The 18884-nt window shown below is 42.0% G+C and overlaps 1 long non-coding RNA gene across 1 annotated transcript; it reads right to left on the reverse strand.

Moving 5' to 3' along the window:
* Positions 1–11: 11 nt before the first annotated feature.
* On the reverse strand, positions 12–17922 carry LOC125310524. The gene is made up of 3 exons (XR_007196312.1): positions 17706–17922; positions 11254–11444; positions 12–107 (listed from the first exon to the last, which is right to left on the reverse strand). It is a non-coding gene; the product is annotated as an uncharacterized LOC125310524 (long non-coding RNA).
* Positions 17923–18884: the final 962 nt, after the last annotated feature.

Consider the following 18884-nt stretch of genomic DNA (forward strand, 5'->3'; position numbering starts at 1 on the left):
TATTCAACAACCTGGCTGTAGAAGTGCAATCCCAGACAAAGTTCGTGTTAATTCCACTGTTTCCATCGATATCCAGGCTGTCTTTCTCAGTCATCTCCATGGTCAATCTGAAACAACACAAAATAAACATTAGCCATTTATTCCTTTTTGAAAATAGGCTAAGTCACAATTACACTAGTTTTTTATCATCAGTGATCCTGTTAGCGTTATCACTGTTTTTTCCAAAATAGTTATTGTGATGGCTGTTTTGCTTAATCTAAGCTAGTAGCCCATATTGCTGGAAAATAATAGATTGATAGTGAGCAAACCAAAGATCCTTGATTAACGTTCCTGCTTGGACTTCTGCGCATGCGTGGCAAGAATATGGGGTTGTCTCATAGCACTGTTAGATCTGACACAAACAACAATTGGCTACTTTTACCACTGCTAGGTAATAATAAAAATAATAAAACGAACATAATCAATATTAAGCCAACTATATCTTCTTTTCCGGCCTTACTGTAGAAATGAAGTGGCCATGGGAACATAGTGCACCCCCATGGTTTCTAAATTTGTGCCATTCCAAAATACCTTTTTTTTCTCTTTAGCAGCCAGTTGACAATGAGGGAAAGGACAGTCAATTTAGCAGAATCAGCACCTTAATTAATATCATTACCACCTGGGTCTGCTGTGAAAAAATGGTCCTTCGGCTCATATCCGTATCACAGGTTTGGGCCAAATCAGCGTTTTGTATTTTAAACGCATCTCCTGACTTCCAGTTGAGTTGAGGAAATTGGACCTGGGACAAATCTGTAAACCTGTGATAAAACAGCATTGCTAGCAGAGCTGAAACCTGTATCAGGAGCAGACCTGGCCCACAGTCATATACCGTATGTCCGCTACAGGCAGATCTAAAGGCTCTTATGCGGATCCGGCCCAAAGGAAATTGCTATCTGGGTTGGCATCATTGTTTTCAGGATTATCCACATGCAAGTTTAGATCCCCTGATATAATAAGACAGTCAAACTCTATGCAAACAACTGATAGCAGTTCACCTAGCTCTTCAAGAAAAAACTTTAGCTGAATGTTTTGGAGGCCTGTAAATTGTCAGTAATAAAATCTGAGGAGAAGACTTAATGCATGCACACAGATATTCAAATGAAGTAAAGTCACCGAATGAAGACTGATTGCACTGAAAAGACGTCTTGAAAATTGTGGCTATCCCCCCACCTCCTCTTTTATTTGCTGTGGTAGCACTCAAAAAACTGAAATTTGGGGGAGCTGATTCGATGAGAGTAGCAGCACTGTTTGCTTGATCTAACCATGTCTCAGTTAAAAGTAAAAAATCAAGGTTGTGTGTGCAAATTAGATCATAAATTAAGAATGATTTGTTTGAAAGAGATCTGATAATTAGGAGTGCTAGTTTTGCTGTAAGTGTTGGGGAAATATGATCCATGGGGGAAATCTGAGGTTGATGTGGTACGGGTAGGAGATTGGACTGGTTTACCCTATAAGCTCGATGCATTTGTGTTCTATTTCTTGTCAATACAGGAATAAGGAATGTCATGGGCTTACTGGGTCCCGGCATGTTCTCAAAACTACGGTCAGTACCATTTATATTGCAGGGACCCTGAGAATATCATGTAATACAGTCATCATATAATTGTCCCCTGCTGCTGCCATCTGTATTTTCCACTGCACATTCCATGCTATATGCCGGCTAAGAAAATGAACTAAGAGGTTGCTGCTGCTTAAGAGATCCTTCTAAACGGGGAGGGGGAGGGCGAGGGCGAGGGGGTGGAGGTGCCCTTCGCTTCTTTGGTGCTAATGATCTTGGGCTAGTAATACTCTGCATGGCTACTGGTAGCAGTCTCTCCATTTTTGCAGGGAACATCATGTGCTTGGGTGGGGATGGTGATGGGTATTCAGGGGATCCTGTGGAGTTTGAGTGGGTGGTGGGATGACAGGGTGGAGATTAGGGGGGTTTGTGTGGCCTGGGGAGTTTGATTGGGTGGGGATGTGATTGGGTGTGGGTGGTGATGGGAAATCAAGGAGGTTGGGGTTGAAAATTGATCCAGAGTCTCCATCTGCCTGCTGAGGTTCTGGGAAGTTTGTTGCAGACGCTCCGCTTTCAGCATGTATTCCAGTAGTGTATTCCATGTTGTTGTGTCTTTGTGGTGACAAGGAGTCGACGGAGGTGGGGAGGGGTATTGGTACTGGTGTTACAACATGACCCTTCCTTTCTGATAGCCTCTCAGCAGCTTTGATAGGTGCTATCTCCTCATGCTCATCACATCCATTTGTTTGCTGAGATTCCAGGGAGTTTGACGCCAGTGATTGACTGAGTAATTTTAGCAGCACCCATCTTATCTTGTCTAGTGGACATGGCTGGGCATTGTTGAGCTGGTTGTTTATGTTTCTCCAAGGGCTGCATTTCAGTGGAGGCTAGCGGGTGGTTACCAGAGGACCCCACAGCAGGGGGGGTTGGGCATATCTCTGTTTCAGCCTGTGCAGAGTGTTTTGGTTTAGCTGAGTTGTTGATGTCATCCGCTTGTTCCGTCTGTATGGCCACTGAGCGCTTATCAGAGGCTCGGCTCAAGGTTGGCAGAAAAAATGTTGGGTGCAGGAGAGAGAGGTGATAGTATTCGGTTAAGATCTTGGCCCCAGTCCAACTCAGCTCTGTGCTATTTGGTCTGAAGTATTCCCTGCAATTCCAAAAAAGGTTAAAATTGTCAATAAAATTCATCCCAACTGAAAAGCATGTTTTTGCGAGCCAGGTGTTTAAACTGAATAGTCTGGAAAATACAAAGCTTCCCTCTGCTGGGAGTGGGCCACTGATGAAAATTTGTATTCCAAGCTCATATAGGGCCGAGAAAAGTTCCTTGAAATCTTCTTTGCCATACAGCTGTTCTCTGTAGTTGTCATTTCCTCCAACATGCACAATGATGCGCTTGATAGTTGCATATTTTGACACCAGTTCTGCAAGCTTGTTTTTTGTGTCAGACACTGAAGCATTTGGGAAACAACATACAATCATCCTTTCCCCATATATATGTCTCACAGCAGAGTCGCCTAGAACGAGGGTTGTGGGATGAATAGGTGTCGAGTGCTGCTTCTTGTCTGTGCCCATCTTTCTATTGTTGTGGTTTGATCGCTGCCTGCTTTGGGTCTGTTCCCTGGGAAATTCCTCTCTCCGTCCGGAGGCATTCAAATCTGTTCCATAGTGTTAGGGGCTGTGGGCTTCCCTTAGGACCACAAGCCCTGTAGTAGTTTGCTGATCTGTCTGTATTTCTGATACGAGGCCTGAAGTTAACATCTGAATTTACTGGTGTTGAGGTAATTACAGTTCTTGTATTACGTTTTTTGTTTTTTGGTCTGGCACCTTGCCTGTGCCAAGGCTCTGTACTCACATTTCCCTTTGTGAGGTCGATGCATTCATCTGCTCTATTAGCAGTGATATTAGACTGCTGGGTTACATTCTCTGCATTTCCAGTAGTTGCTGTACTCACTTCATGAGATGCCTCTCGTAGTTCATCTGTCGTTGGTGGAAGGGCATGCATCTTTGATTCCAAAGTAGAAATCCTCTGTTCTAGCTCAGTACATTTTCGGCATGATCTCCTGGGTCTCTGGCCGGAGGAGCGCATTTTGTTTTAATCCAACTTCAAGGTGAATTGCCGTTCAGTTTTTGTTCATTGACTTGGCTGGCTCATTTAAAGTAAAAAACTAACCACTAAAGTTTCAGATTTAAATGTACTGGTTTCACTGTTTTTGCTAAACTAGCTTGTAAATGAAATAAAAGAATGAAAAAGAGTGGAAATTGCTAAAAGGATAGGTGAAGCAGGAGCAGTGTGAAATGCGTCCTACTCGCTTGAGTAGGAGAGTTAGACAACACTGAGCATTATTTAAAATATTGATGAGATCTCATTTGTAGATTAAAGGGAGTCTACACTGATAACTTAACTCTTTTGCTCCAGAGACAAACCTGAGAAGCGGGAGACAAAAGCAATAATCTCATTTTTATATCACTGTGATCTCATTATTGTCTAGGAGAAACAATTGAGAAAGAGAGGAGCTCTCATTTTAACATTTTCTTTCCTCTGGGTAATACTTAAATGATCCTTAAAAGAGAATCACCATTTTGCCTCTTTAAGCAACAGAAGGGATACAAATGAGAAACAAAAGTTTCCTCTGGGCATGGCAAAATTAATGAAAAAACGATGAGATGAGACCTTTAAGGTTCATTTATCTAAAATTCACACAAAAGCCCAAGATCTACAACAAATTGTCAAACTTAGCTGTCTGTTATGTGATTCTTTGCTCCTTGCACAGCAGCCTTTTTCACCCACCTGCGCAGTACACATTTAAAGGAATTATCTGGAGTAAAATGCACTTTAGATCAATTTACGAATGATTGGGAGTACATACGTTGAGTTGACATCAAAATCATGTCATTCGGATGTGTTTTGAGAAAGTTCGATTTTACCGCCAGTACCTTTCCGGAAATGTTGCTGCTGCAGCTAGCATCTTTAGGAGTCGATTGTATCACGTCGTTGCACGACATCACGTCACGTCATTTCAAAATTCCAACCTGTTAGTAAGCTAGGGTTTGCTGTTGCATACAACTTCATTTCAATTTCGAAAGAAATACTGGACTATGTTTTTTTAAAAAAAAAAGAAAAACGGCGATGAAATTGTGAATTTCCAGAGCGTGTTACTCCACACCTATGGACTTTCCCCTAAAGATGCCAGCTGCAGCAGCAACATTTCCGGAAAGGTACTGGCTTGATGAAATTCATTCTGGACTCTCTATACGACCACATAAAGACCTCGGGATACTTCGGTTTGGCTTTAGGGACCCTCTACTCACTACCATGTAAGTGTAATGTTGTTTGGAACTGTAGAAGAGGTATAAAAATAGCGTTTTGTAGCGGCAAAATGACATGCCCTGGTCACTAACAGGCTAACGAGTTTTGACTAAAAACGGTAAAATCGAACTTTCTCAAAACACATCCGAATGACATGATTTTGATGTCAACTCAACGTATGTACTCCCAATCATCCGTAAATTGATCTAAAGTGCATTTTACTCCGGATAATTCCTTTAAGAGTCAATCACAGAGTTCAGTGTCCATACCAAGGATGTGGCTTTAGTACCAATGTGTACTCCACGTTTAATGCACACATATGTAAAGAGCACAGAGCAGACAATTGGAGAATGTTTAAGCCTCAAATAATCTCTGCTAGTCTAAATGCTGACATGTTTGAAGTAGTAGAAGATGTGCCTTTAACTGACACCTTTGATTTAGACAGTAGTGAGGGTTCCAGTGATGATGATGAACTTGATTTACAGAAACAGCTGGAACACAATTTGGCCGCTTTGTTTTTAAAGATGCAAATGATCCTTCACATCCCAGCAACATCTGTGCAAGAATTTATACAAGAGCTTGTACAAATTTGTGAATTGTCCCAGCCACTTTTGCACAGTTCAGTCAAGGAGGTCCTCAAACAACACACTGATGTAGATGAAGACACGGTTAGAGAGGTAGTTAGGGCTGCCTCAGAAAGCAGTGTACTAATGAGGTTTTGTGCCAGGGGTTGCTCATTGTCAACAACAAAAAGAAGAGCAGCATATATCAACAAAAAATTTGAGGTTGTTAGACCAGTGGAGTATGTCATTAACAATGACAAGAAGTCTAGTGTAGTGTACGTTCCAATAATTCCAATGCTGCAGAAAATGCTGAGTAGGGCAGACATTTTAGAAAAGGCTCTTTCAGTTCAACAGAATGTACAGTAGCTTGTGGATACAGTACATACAGAGATGGGTCAAACTATAAAGAAAATGTCCTCCTCAGTGGAGAGGGTTCTAAAATTGCCATCGGACTTTACACGGATGATTTTGAGATCTCAAATCCTTTAGGGACCTCTAGAAAAAAGCACAAAATGAATGCAGTATATTGGGTGCTCGCTAATGTGCCATCAAAATATAGGTCCACACTTCATTCTATTCATGCTCTTCTGTGTAAAGTCTCTGATGTGAAAGAATTTGGGTACGCAAAAATTCTCCATCCTCTCCTCCAGGATCTGGTTTATATGGAGAGACATACAAGGATACAAGGAAGTTTATTGTCACATGCATATAGTTACTGGAAGTAAGAAATGCAGTGAAATTATGTCTGGTGTCTGGTGCCTATTTGTGCATTAATGGGGGGGGTAAAAAGTGCAGTAGAAGAGGGGTTTAGTAGATTAAGTGGCAAGGGCTGCATAAAAAAGGGTGGGGGAGGATTGGGATTGGGTGGGGGGCACCAACAAGGAGCACCCAAGAGCAACAGGGGCAAGGAAAAACTCCCTTACCAAGGAAGAAACCTTGGGCAGATCCACGGCTCAAGGGGCTAACCCAACTGCCAGGGGTCTTGGTGTGTGTGTTGGGGGATGACAGGGGAGATGGGATAGTGTGCTGTGTATGTGGGGAGAGGGCAGTGTGCAATATGTGTGTTGGATAAGCTTCATCATGAGACAATGTGCTGTGTATTGGGGGCAGTGTGCTGTAAGTATGTTGGGGATGTGTGTTGGAGAAGCTTCCTGATGAAATAATGTGCTGTGTATGTAGGGGGTGGGGCAGGGACTTACTATTGCAAGCAGAGTACTGTATGTAATGTATGTGAGTGATGACCGTGAAGATGTGTGTGTGGGCGGGAGGGGAGTGGAGCAGTGACTGTGTGTATGTGTGTGTAGTGTGTGTGTGGGTAGGTGGGGGCAGTGTGCTGTAAGTATGTAGAGGATGTGTGTTGGAGAAGATCCTGAAGACAATGTGCTGTGTATGTGTGGGGGGCAGTGTGCAGCAAGTACTGTATGTAGAGGAGGCTTACTGTAGCAAGCAGTGTGCTGTATGTATGTGAAGTGATGACAGTGATGATGTAAGTGTGTGTGTTGGGGATGGGGGTGGGGGCAGAAAGGCTAGGCAATCAAGGACATGGGTAGATGGAGGAGAAATGAAAAATAATAAATAAAAAGTTCTATGGAGATGTGCAAAAGTTGGAGAAAGTCAGATATATGTGTGTGTGTGTGTGTTTTGACGTGTGGTGAAATAAGAAAATAAATAAAAGGTCTGTAGCATAGGGAGAGGGATGTAAAAGTGCTAAAAGTCTTGTAGGTGTGTGTGTGTGTGTGTGTGTGGGGTCATGAGTGCTGAGGAGTGAATGAGTGCAAAGTCAGTATAGTGTGAGTTCAGAGTTGGGAAATGTTTGAGAGTGCTGTGGAGTGAATGTGTGCAAAGTCAGTATAGTGTGAGTTCAGAGTTCGGATGGCCTGGGGATAAAAACTTCTCCTGAGTCTCTCAGTTCTGGCTTTGTGACTACATAGGCGTCTTCTTGATTTCAGCAGTAGGAATAATCCATTGTTAGGATGAGAAGAGTCCTTCAGAATCTTTTGGGCTCTTAGGAGTACTCTTCTGGAATAAATATCTTGTAGAGCAGGGAGGAGTTCTTATAGTACGTTCAGCTGAGCGCACTACTCTCTGCAGAGTACTACAATCTCTAACTGTGGAGTTCCCATACCAGGTGATGATGCTACCAGTAAGAACACTCTCAACCGCTGAAGTGTAGAAGGCCTTCATGATGGATGTAGAAACTTTGAATTTCCTTAGCTGACGAAGGAAGTAGAGTCGTTGTCTGGACTTCTTCAGAACATATTGAGTGTTAACAGTCCATGTTAAGTCTTCAGTAATGTGGACACCAAGGTATTTAAAACTTGTGACTCTCTCTACAGGTTGCCCGCTGATCATTAGTGGGGTGTAACTGTAGTTCTGCTGCTGCCTTCTGTAATCCACTACCATTTCCTTGGTTTTATTGATATTCAGTGTCAAGCTGTTAGATTGACACCACTGTGCCACCTCATCAACCTCAAGTAGAGCTGTTCATTGTTGTTACTAATCAGGCCCAAGATCACTGTGTCATCTGCAAACTTGATGATGGAGGTATGACTACTGTTGGCTTTGCAGTCATGTGTGTAGATGTTGTACAGCAGTGGACTCAAAACACAGCCTTGGGGAGCACCAGTGCTGATGGTTAATGAGTCAGATGTCAGACCCCCCACTCTAACCACTTGTGAACGGTTGGTGAGGAAGTCAAATATCCAGTGACACAGGGTGGTGTTCAGTCCTAAGGGCTTCATCTTTGTGACCAAGGTGAGAGGTACTATCGTGTTGAATGCTGAACTAAAGTCATCAGCATCATCAGCTGAACAGCATCCTCACATAATTCCCATTCCCCTCCTCCAGGTGAGTTAAGGTTGTGTGCATGAGGTTTGAGATGGCATCCTCTGTAGACCTGTTGGCTCTGTAAGCAAATTGGAGGGGGTCGAAGGAGGCAGGGAGGGATGAGCAGATAATGTTTTCACAAGCTTCTCAAAACACTTAATCATTGTAGACGTCAGGGCTACTGGGCGGTAGTCATTCAGACATGATGGACTTTTGTTTTTCGGTACTGGAACAATAACAGACTGCTTGAGGCAAGTAGGAACTGTCTCTTGAGCCAATGATGTGTTAAAGATATAAGTGAACACAGGAGCTAACTGAGCAGCGCAGGATTTCAAAACCCTGTTAGAAATTCCATCCGGTCCAGTAGCTTTTCTACAATTTACCCTCCTAAAGGCATTGCTCACATCGACCTCAGAGACACAGAAAGGTGCATCCTCATTTGCTTCACATGCTGCAGCTAGTCCAATATAGTCTGTGTTTTCATGTCAAAGCGAGCATAAAAAGCATTAAGTTCATCAGGGAGGGCTTTACTCACATTCATCATAGGAGGGACTTTCTTTCAAAGCCAGTGATGGTTCGGAGTCCTTTCCACACTCGTGCTGGATCACCCTCCAAGAAATCAGCTTCAACTCTGTCTCTATAGCGCCGCTTAGCATCTTTAATAGCTCTACGTAAACTATAAGATGCTGCTTTGTAATCCGTCATTTCCCCTGAAATAAGCCCAGCATTATAAGTCATGGTGCGTGTCTTTAATGCCGTTCTCACTTCTCTATCCACCCATGGCTTCTGGTTAGGGAAGCTTCGGATCTTTACAGTTGGGATGATGGAATCAGTTAGCATATTGATGTAACTCAATGATACTTCCGTGAAACTCATTGATGTCAGCAGAGTTCGTCTTGAACATCTCCCAGTCAACGTTGCTAAGGGCGTCCTGTAGCCTGGCTTCCGATTGGTCAGTCCAGCGCTTGACCTCCTTCGTCACTGGGGGGTCCCTCCGACTTCTCTGTTTGTACATAGGCAGTAGGAAAACAGCGGCATGATCTGATTTTCCGAAAGCTGGTAGAGACTTCGCTTTGTAACTGTTCTTGAACTGTGTGTAGCAGTGATCCAGTGTGTTGTCACCACGTGTAGGGAAGTGAATGTGTTGAGTAAATTCAGGCATGGACCGGTTCAGATGTACTTGATTGAAATCACCGGCCACAATAAGCACAGCTTCAGGGTGCGTGTGTTTTTGTCTATTTAACACTTGCAATTCTGAAACCGCAGCATCTGTGTTGGCTTGTGGAGGAATGTAGACAGCGTTGAATATTACCGAAGTAAACTCACAGGGCAGGTAGAAGGGTCGACAGACGATCGCTAGATGTTCTAGATGAGGCGAGCAGGACTTTGAGAGAACGGTGACATTTCTAGGATCACACCACTTGCTGTTCGTCATGATGCAAACACAGCCATCTTTCGATTTTCCAGATTCCTCAGTCCTGTCAGAGCGAGCAGCAGAGAAAAACTCCAGTGATGGCACTGTCCGGTACAAGTTCAGTTAGCCATGTCTCAGTAAAGCATAGAATGTTACAGTCCCTGATGTCTCTTTGAAACTGTATCCTCGCTCTTAGTTCATCCATCTTGTTCACAAGAGACTGGACATTGGCTAGGAGAATGCTAGGCAGTGGAGGCCTATGAGCTCTATTCCTCAATCTGTTACGGGCCCCGCTCGTTTTCCTCTGTGTTTTTTTTCTTCTACCGAGATCGTCTCCATGGTTCCCTGATGCATCTCGAGAATCTCAATCGACCAGGTAGAATCGTCAATTAAAACATCCCGAAACAAAAAGGCAATTAATTTCCGATGTTTGGAGTGTAACGCCATCATACGTAATCAGTGCAGTGGAAAAGTGCAAAAAATTAGGGGTTAATAAAAGGTAAAAGAGTAAATATAAGCACAAGTTAGGCAGAGCAACCAAAAAGGCGTCCGAACGCGGCGGCGCCATGGCAACGAGGCAAGTTGTGCATGACAACACATGGTGTTTATGTTGATAAGTTAGGAGAATGTGTCAAAGGAACATTGTCATATGTGGCTGCTGACAACTTGGGTGCTCATTCACTTGCAGGATTCTATGAGAGTTTTGTCGTGGATAGGTTCTGCAGGTTCTGCATGGTGAAGAGGAGTGAAGTACAAGAGAACGAGGTAAGTTCAGGCACTTTTGCAGCCCGCACAAAACATACTCACAACCAGCAGGTTCAGGAGGTACAGCAAGATCCCACTCTGTTCAGGCTGTATGGTGTTAAAAGAGGGTGTGTCTTAACAGACAGTCTAGAGCACTTCCATGTTGTTCAGGGCTACCCCCCTGATGTCCTGCATGACCTTTTCGAAGGTATTGTTCCAGTAGAGTTGTCGCTCTGCATTTCAGACTTGATTTCCAAGAAATATTTTACGCTGGAAGCATTAAACAATGCCATTCGAACATTTCCCTATGCTTCAAATGATAAAACTGACCAGCCTCAACTTATTCCCCATGCCTTTTCCAAAGGGACCAAAGGGAGGTGGAAATGGGCATGAGAATTGGGCTCTAATCAGACTACTCCCGCTTCTCATTGGACATAAAGTTCCAGAGGGAGACAATGCGTGGCACGTTTTGATGCTTCTCAAAGAGATTGTGGAATTGGCTGTAGCAAATAGACACACTGACGAATCAATACACATCCTTGACTGTAAAGTGTCAGAGCATAGAGAAGTGTTGCAAGCAACATTCCCAAATTTCAGATTATGCCCTAAACACCATTTTGTGGAGCATTATCCTGAAATGATAAAGGCATTTGGCCCACTTTCTGATGTTTGGACAATGCACTTTGAGGGCAAGCACAAGTTTTTCAAAGTTGTAATTCGTAATGCTCACAATTTCAGAAACGTAGCTCTCACACTGGCTGAAAACCACCAGAAAATGATTGCTTACCATTTAGATGCAAGTTCATTTTTTAAACCCTCAGTTGAAATGGACAAGGTGACCACAGCATTGATTACATCTTACCCAGAGAATGTCCAACAGGTCATCTCTCAGAGAGTTCCTGGTCTCACAGCAGTTCTTGTTGCCTCATCCGTCTCTATAGATGGAGTAAGATACTGCCCTGATATGATAGTCTCAGTCGGTTCATGCTCAGGCCTCCCCACATTTAAGCAAATCCAACAGATTCTGGCAATTAACACAGAGATCCTGTTTGTCTGCAAAGATAAAATCACATGGTACCACGAACATTAGGTCATTTGAACTCTGTGACATCCCTGGTTCCTCTCAGTGTGTGGTGACAGTGCAAGAGCTGAATCATGTTTTCCCTCTGCCAGGATACAAATTTGGGGACAATTTAATTGTGACTCTCAAGCGTTACATTCTGTGTTAAAGAAAGCAACGGTTGTCCTGACAGTTTATGGTAAACATAAGCTTTTAAAACATAACTATTGCCAAAATGCACCTTAGGGTCATTTTGTGAGTGAGTCAAACTCTCGTTTAAAAGTGGAAATAGGACAGAATCAGCATTTTTAATACTGACTGTGTTGTACTATGATTGCATTAAAATGGCTAATTGTGTTTTAAAAATATTCATTACATATTTTGATGGATCATAGTATGATCGCATTAAAATAGTAGTGCCCCTAGCGCTCTCATTCAAAAGGCCATTTGACCTGAAAACAACAACACAGTCAGTATTAAAAGTGGCGATTCTGTCCTATTTCCGCTTTTAAACGAGAGTTTGACCCATTTACAAAAAGACCCTTGGTTGCATTTTGGCAATAGTTATGTTTTAAAAGCCTATGTTTACCATAAACTCTATCAGGATAACCGTTGCTCACATTGACACAAGTTCACATTGAGCAATGAAATTACATAACCAACTTATCAAGTTATTTTTAAAAGACTACTGCGTTGTGTACTACAGTGATTCATAGATAGGCAACGAGAAAAAAATCAGAAAGTTCGTACTAAATACAAGGCCTGCTACGGTGGATGATTTGATAATCAAACTTAAAGAATCGCTAGGCATTAATTACAATTGCTGTCTGCAATATGAAGATCCTGGATTCAATTACCAGCTATTTAACCTGACCGATATGGGAGATCTCCCAGATAAAGCTACCGTGAAAATCATCCCTATCCTTGTGTTGGAAACCTCTGTGTTAAGTGAAATCTGTAGTGACACACTTAGAACTGCAGATACTGAGATCCTCCCACTCCCACTATCCCCTCAGGGTAGACAGACACAGTGGCCAGAGCAGTTTGAAATTCCAAGCTTTTCTGTAGATGTGGAATACAGACTTAGACAGGCTGATCTATTGTACATGAAGGATGGAACACATCTAAGGGTTGGCAAAGATCTTAAGCATGACATCCTTGAAAGAATTGCTGAGTGCATTTATCAGTACACAGCTTACCCAAATAATGCACAATTTGAAAGTGTTGCTTCAGCACTGATTAGCAAGCACCCCTGTCTTCAGGAGCGAGGCTCAGCCAGTCGTTATTGTGGCTGGAAAAATAGCCTTAAATATAAAATGGCCAATTACAGAACCAAACGCAGACGTCTGGATGACTTGATGTGGCGATAAATGCAGGGAAACGGCGAACAAGAACATAAAGAAGGCAAAGAAGGGAGAATTGAACTATCTTCCAAACTTTCCTGAAGGATGTAATGATGATGGCCTTGAGGATGCTCGCAAAGAATTAGTCGAGGAAATGAAGAAAAGATATCCGAATTGACCCCTCATCAAGCAGAACATGGAAATCCCCAACCGCCCACTGCGGTCTTCTGATGAGCCTCTGTTGTGTCGACCAATCTTAAACGCTAGGTCAAATTCAAGACTCTTTTCCTCAGTGGTTCAATGTTGGTGGAATGAGTTGCCCAGTGCTCTTCGTTCTTGTGATAGTTTTTGGTCTTTTAAGCACTTATGCGTGGTTTGTATGTTTTATTTTCATTAGGCTGTTAATTAATTTGACATTGTGTATTATTGATATTCAATACTAAATTTTCAATTTAGACGTATTTTGAAATGGGGTACGTCTACGGGAGGATTTACACATCACTGGCAAGACCTGATCAAATCATACCAATGCAAAATGCTTCTCCAGCAGTGCAATCGCAGGTAACAACGATACCTTCACAGATACCGCTGTTCTGAGCATACTAAGCAAATTGGCCATTTGTAACTTTGAATCCCTCCTCACGTTAAGCTATGGTCTAATATATGTTCACTAAAAACCAAATAACGTTATTTGTCGGCTAATTAATAAGTGGTCAAACCGAGGATGTCGACCTAGCAGGCTAGGTGACGTTTGTTGCCATTCGAGCAAAACTAAGCAAGAGTTAACGTTAATGAAACGTAACATTGCCTTCTCCCAGTGACTTAAGTGTATTCAAATGAAGTTGCGATGATGATGATGGCGGCAATCACTGGTTACGTTAAACCATTTGAAATAAGTAGGACTGTAGCCTAAATGATGGTAAGTATGGCTAATGTAACTTCGGATCAATATAGCAGAGCCCTTTTTCTTTACCTATCAACTGGCTAATGCTAGCATGATTTAGCATGCTATGAGCTAATATACTTTCTACGAAAGAACAGCACATATCTTTTTTTCACAAAGAATCTATCACAACTAACAACGATGTCTCTTACAAACAATTACACAATGTATGACTATCAATATGTATTTAGTCAGACTCTGATAAGATATAGCCTAATGATAATAACAGCAACGCTTAGGTTAGATTATGTGTCGAAATCTGGTGTCGTTAAAATAAGGGAGTGATGACGTGGTCGTGTCTGCAGCATAGACGGTAAAACATAATGGACGTGTCTGCAGCCAGCCAGCTGTCAATCATAGGTGTAAACACGCCCTTTTTAGATTTGTTAATATAACATTAAAAAAAATTATTTCAGCGAGAAAAGAAAAATTGTGTGTATTGAAGCATCTTGAAAACTATTTTTTCGAATAAAAAGTTGTAGATACAAAAATAGTTTTAGGTAAGAAAAGTGACACGGAAAGTTGACTTCTTGGCCATTGAAATACATGGGGATGGGCGGAGTTACACATTGTACTGCAGCCAGCCACCAGGGGGCTCTGGACTAACGCTCGCATCACTCTTAACAGACGGCACACTGTCCAGTTCTATATACAGTCTATGGTTTATATATTTGTCTGCTAGGCTAAGCCATAACTTGGTGTACATTACTTTATAAAGAGCTGTTTTGGGGTAATTACAACTTCGTTGTGAACTAATTCACGTTAGCTAGCATGCTAGTTGAGCTAACACTGGAAAATATGTTAAACCTAGCTAGCGGCTATGGCGAAATGTTAACACTACAGCATCCATGATTACCGGTACAAGGACAGCAATATGCTTGGGTGTAAGAATAGCAAGTTATTATTTGACCGTGAGAACCCAGGAAAGGCTGTCATTTTTGTACGGAGAGGAGTGGGAGCTAGGCTATTAGCTAACGTTACAGTCTTGGCTGAGCTAACTTGCTGGTCGTGTCATCATAACGCCTTTGCACAGAGGAAATGCACAGATATATGCATCAGCCAAAGTTCCCAAAGCAAATGTAGGCTACGTTTCAGTCCCAACTTTCACACGAACTTCCAGAGTTCGTGTTTTGGCCGGCGTTAGCGTGCTAGCCAAGTAATGGCATTAGCTCACCTCTGCTTGATTGAAATATCAGCTGAGGTAATGCTAATGGGTTTGAAATCTATTTCTCCAAGCTCGGTAGTGGTTCTCTGCATCTATGAAAATTCATTAACAGCAATCGGTAAGGGTAGACTTTAAAGATGAAAGTGTTGCGGTGAATTAATTGTTGTTTTTGTCTTTTGCAGGAGAAGAACCTGATTTTTGGGGGAACATTTTCTAACAGCATTTTTTCATCATTCAGACATTTTTAAACATTCAATAAAATGAATTGAAAATATTTCTGGCATCTTTCTTGTGTCTTTATAGATCTAATCATTTATAGCCTAGTGTAAAATGTGCAATCTCAAGTTCCGACCTAAATAAATAAAGGTCGTATAAGCCGGGGGTGGGCATAGCTTTGATGAGTCGTTGAAACATTGGCTCATTGTCGTTTTCAATGATTTGCCGACATCGCGGCGATGTCTTGCCAATGAGCAAACGCTTCCTATGCGATGTCTTCTAGACTGTAACGGCATTCATCGGCCCGACATCGGTAAGATTTATGTGTGCCGTCTGGGTTGTAGTCTATGCGATTAAAAAACGTGTGTGTGTGAAGTATCCAAGTAAGGGGTAATGGACGACATGGTGGTCTGTTCACAGAAGTTAATGCAGGGACGAGGTTGTAAAACGGCCCGACGCGAACAATGCCTGGCCAAAAATCTAGTACATGCTATTTCCTAAAATTTGTTTTTTACAAATGTGTTTTTTATTTATCACAGCAGTGTGGAACTGGCAGCAATAGTGTGTGATCATTGAGGACTGTGTTGGTTCTTTACTCATAAAACGAGGCATTGAAAAGTTTGTAAATACACCAGTTTATTTAAATAACACTTGCCTGATGGATGCTACTATCTGCTATTATACCGCTGCGTCAACGTTACTTCCGTGATTTGGGAAAAGCCTGTAAAAGTCCTGGTAGGAAGCGATTACATCGTTTTTTGGTATATCAAGTTTTTTATATTTTTTTTCTGAAGTGTTTACAACTTAATGTAAACTAATAATTGTTGCAAACTGGTACTACGAACAAAATATTAGTGCATTCCTGGATCTACATCCTTATGCATAGGCTACTTCCTGCCAGGACTTTTCCGGGAAGTAATGTAATATAGTAGCAGATAGTAGCATCCAAGAGCATAGTTGTACTACTGTAGAAGTTTCGTACCATTCAGGGCATTATTAGTGGGGTAATTTACGAGATAAAAGTTGGTACCATTACGACTGCAGAAACTCATTCGTTTCTGACAGCGCTACTTGACCAGGGTTCAACCAAGGGAAAACAGGTCCTGGGAGGGTGTTTGGCTCGGGGTCATTGTGCAAAGGACCCTAGGGTGAAATTACTCTGAACCATCACTTTAAGCTGAAGGTGCCGATCTTTCATCCAGGCTGAAATATCCTTAAGGCATGCAGAAATCCGATGGGAAACGCTAAAGTCATCAGGTGGGAAAGACAGGTAAAGTTGGGTGTCGTCTGCATAACAGTGATAGTCAAATCCATGGGAGCGAATGGTCTCACCTAAGGAAGTGGTGTAAATAGAGAAAAGCAAGGGTCCTAATACTGATCCCTGAGGCACACCGGTGGTTAGGTCATGAGACTTAGATAGCTGTCCCTGCCAAGACACATAGAAAGAACGCCCTTTAAAGTGCCCATATTATGACTATTTTTCAACAAGTTAAAATAGCTATGAGTTCAAGAAAACATGTTTCTGAAGTTCTTTGCTGGAAATAGCTTGTAGGAAAAGATTCTTACCTACCTCTATTACACTCTTTTTCAGTCCCTTTCAAAGTGTGCTGTTTCTGCTGCTCATTACATATTAATGAGCTGCTGCTCACTTACCCACGCCCCACTCCAACTGTTACCAGGGTAATTCGTGCCAAATCAACAAATGCCTCCAGCCTTGCCTGACCATCTTGGCTTTGCTTCATACTTAATGTCAATAATGCTAAATATTACCCAACAACTACTGTGCAAAGGTTTAAGCTTGTATCTACATTATTTTCTGAGATATGTAGGCTTAAAAAACAGTTGAACTCGCAGGCTTGGTGTGGAGAGATGGGGTGTTGATCATGCAACGTCTGAAACACACCAATTCAAAATCCCCTAACATCTACATGTACTACACCTTCGTTTTACATAGTATAGCCCGTAGCTAACACTTACCATAATCTCTATGTAAAACGGTTAGCTTGCTAGCTAGCTATCTAACAGTGGAACTTCAGTAGCCTACAACATAAGCTTAGCTATCTCACCTAGTTGTAGGAAATATGTAAGTGATGGAATTAGAATGAATCAGATAGAAACAGATAGCTCTTACACCAACCTTATTGTGTGCCTTTTATTCACGTTTGTTCAACGATTTGAATAGTATAAATCCTTTTCCGGCTTGTGACGTCAAAAGCCTTGCCGATTTGACCAGCTCACCCTGGAGGCTGAAGGCAGGATACATCCAGAAACCCTTATCTCACTCAAAACAGCATGGATTTTCCCCAAGTTTGTATGCGTGTGGAAGCACCAGAGACACACAATAACACATCAAATCCCAGAAAAAGTCTTTTTTTCATAATATGGGCACTTTAAGGTAAGATTCAAACCAGTCAAGAACTTTTCCAGAAATTCCCAGTTCAGATAGTATAGAAAGGAGTAATGTTACCGCTGGCCTTGCTTCGAGAGGCTTGGGAAGGTGTGGCACTTTGGACCTCTGAGCACCACTTTATTATATTTTCTTATCAGTTATCAAGATAACAGTCAAATGATAATGCAATTATCTCACCTCCTCTCCAGCCTTGATGGCATGAGCATCAATCTGGCTGAAGACTGCTGGGCTTGGAAACAGGTGCTTTTTCCTGCTGCTCTTCTGCCTCTCTCTTAAGGCTCCCCTTGGCATTCTCTGTCGGTTTTGACTGCATGGAACACCATTGTTCCTTATGTTTCCCCTCCCACTCCTCAACTTTGTGTTGAGAACACCCATCTTCTCTTGTCTCATGTGTTTCAATATTGTCTAAGAGATGGAAAGCCTTGCTTAAATGTGCATTTTTGTGAAATAATTTGATTTAATGTATCTGAAAATCAATTCACAAATTCTCTATCTTTCTCGTGGACACCATCAAAGTAGTGAATTCATCGAGGACAAAATACTTAATTTTGTCATTCAAGGGAAGTGTTTTCTTATTTTGCAGGCATAAAATCAATTAATATACAAACATTCACTTTACTCCTGAATGCACTCCAAGTGCATTCTTCAACTCAACATGTCAGTATATAGCTCCTCTTTCTTAAAGGAAAAATCTGGTGATTTTTCACAGAGACCTCTATTTCTCGAGATCACCGAGTACTAGGTCAGCTGAGCTTGAGTTCATGCAGCCAACAGCTAAAGCAACCAGGCAGCTACAGCGCTACATTCTGGGGGCATGAACATGGGGGCTCATGAGCATGCTCCCTGAGTGTAGCACTGTAGCTATCTGGAAGCTCTAACGGTTGGCTGCAGCAACTCAAGCTAGGTAAAACCGACTGTTTTTTTTTTTTCATAACTATTCTGTGAACTATCCTGGAGTGATGGAGACACACTCATCAGTGATCAGATGAAATAGTATCTTTTCAAAAGCAGGCAGCTTAATATAAAAATAATAGCTTAAATCAGTGGTCGCCAACCTGTCGATCGCGACAGACCAGTTCTTTAGGACTTGCCCAGTAGATCCCGAGAATAAAAATTAAAGGGTAAGGCTATTTGCACCCCTGGTACAATTAGCAGTGTATGCTATTTGTACCCTGGTGCACACAGCAATGTGTTCTAGTAATACCCCATCTGGTACAAATCAGTGTATGCTATTTGCACCCCTGTGCATTTATTCTGGCATATTGATCACACAATGTAATAATAATAAAAAAAAACAAGCAACATGTTTTTTTGTTGTTACGTAACAGGGTGTGAATTGCTCAGCTGTGTAATAGA

Source organism: Alosa alosa, chromosome 17 (assembly GCF_017589495.1).
Source record: "Alosa alosa isolate M-15738 ecotype Scorff River chromosome 17, AALO_Geno_1.1, whole genome shotgun sequence".
NCBI classification, from domain to species: Eukaryota; Metazoa; Chordata; class Actinopteri; order Clupeiformes; family Clupeidae; genus Alosa; species Alosa alosa.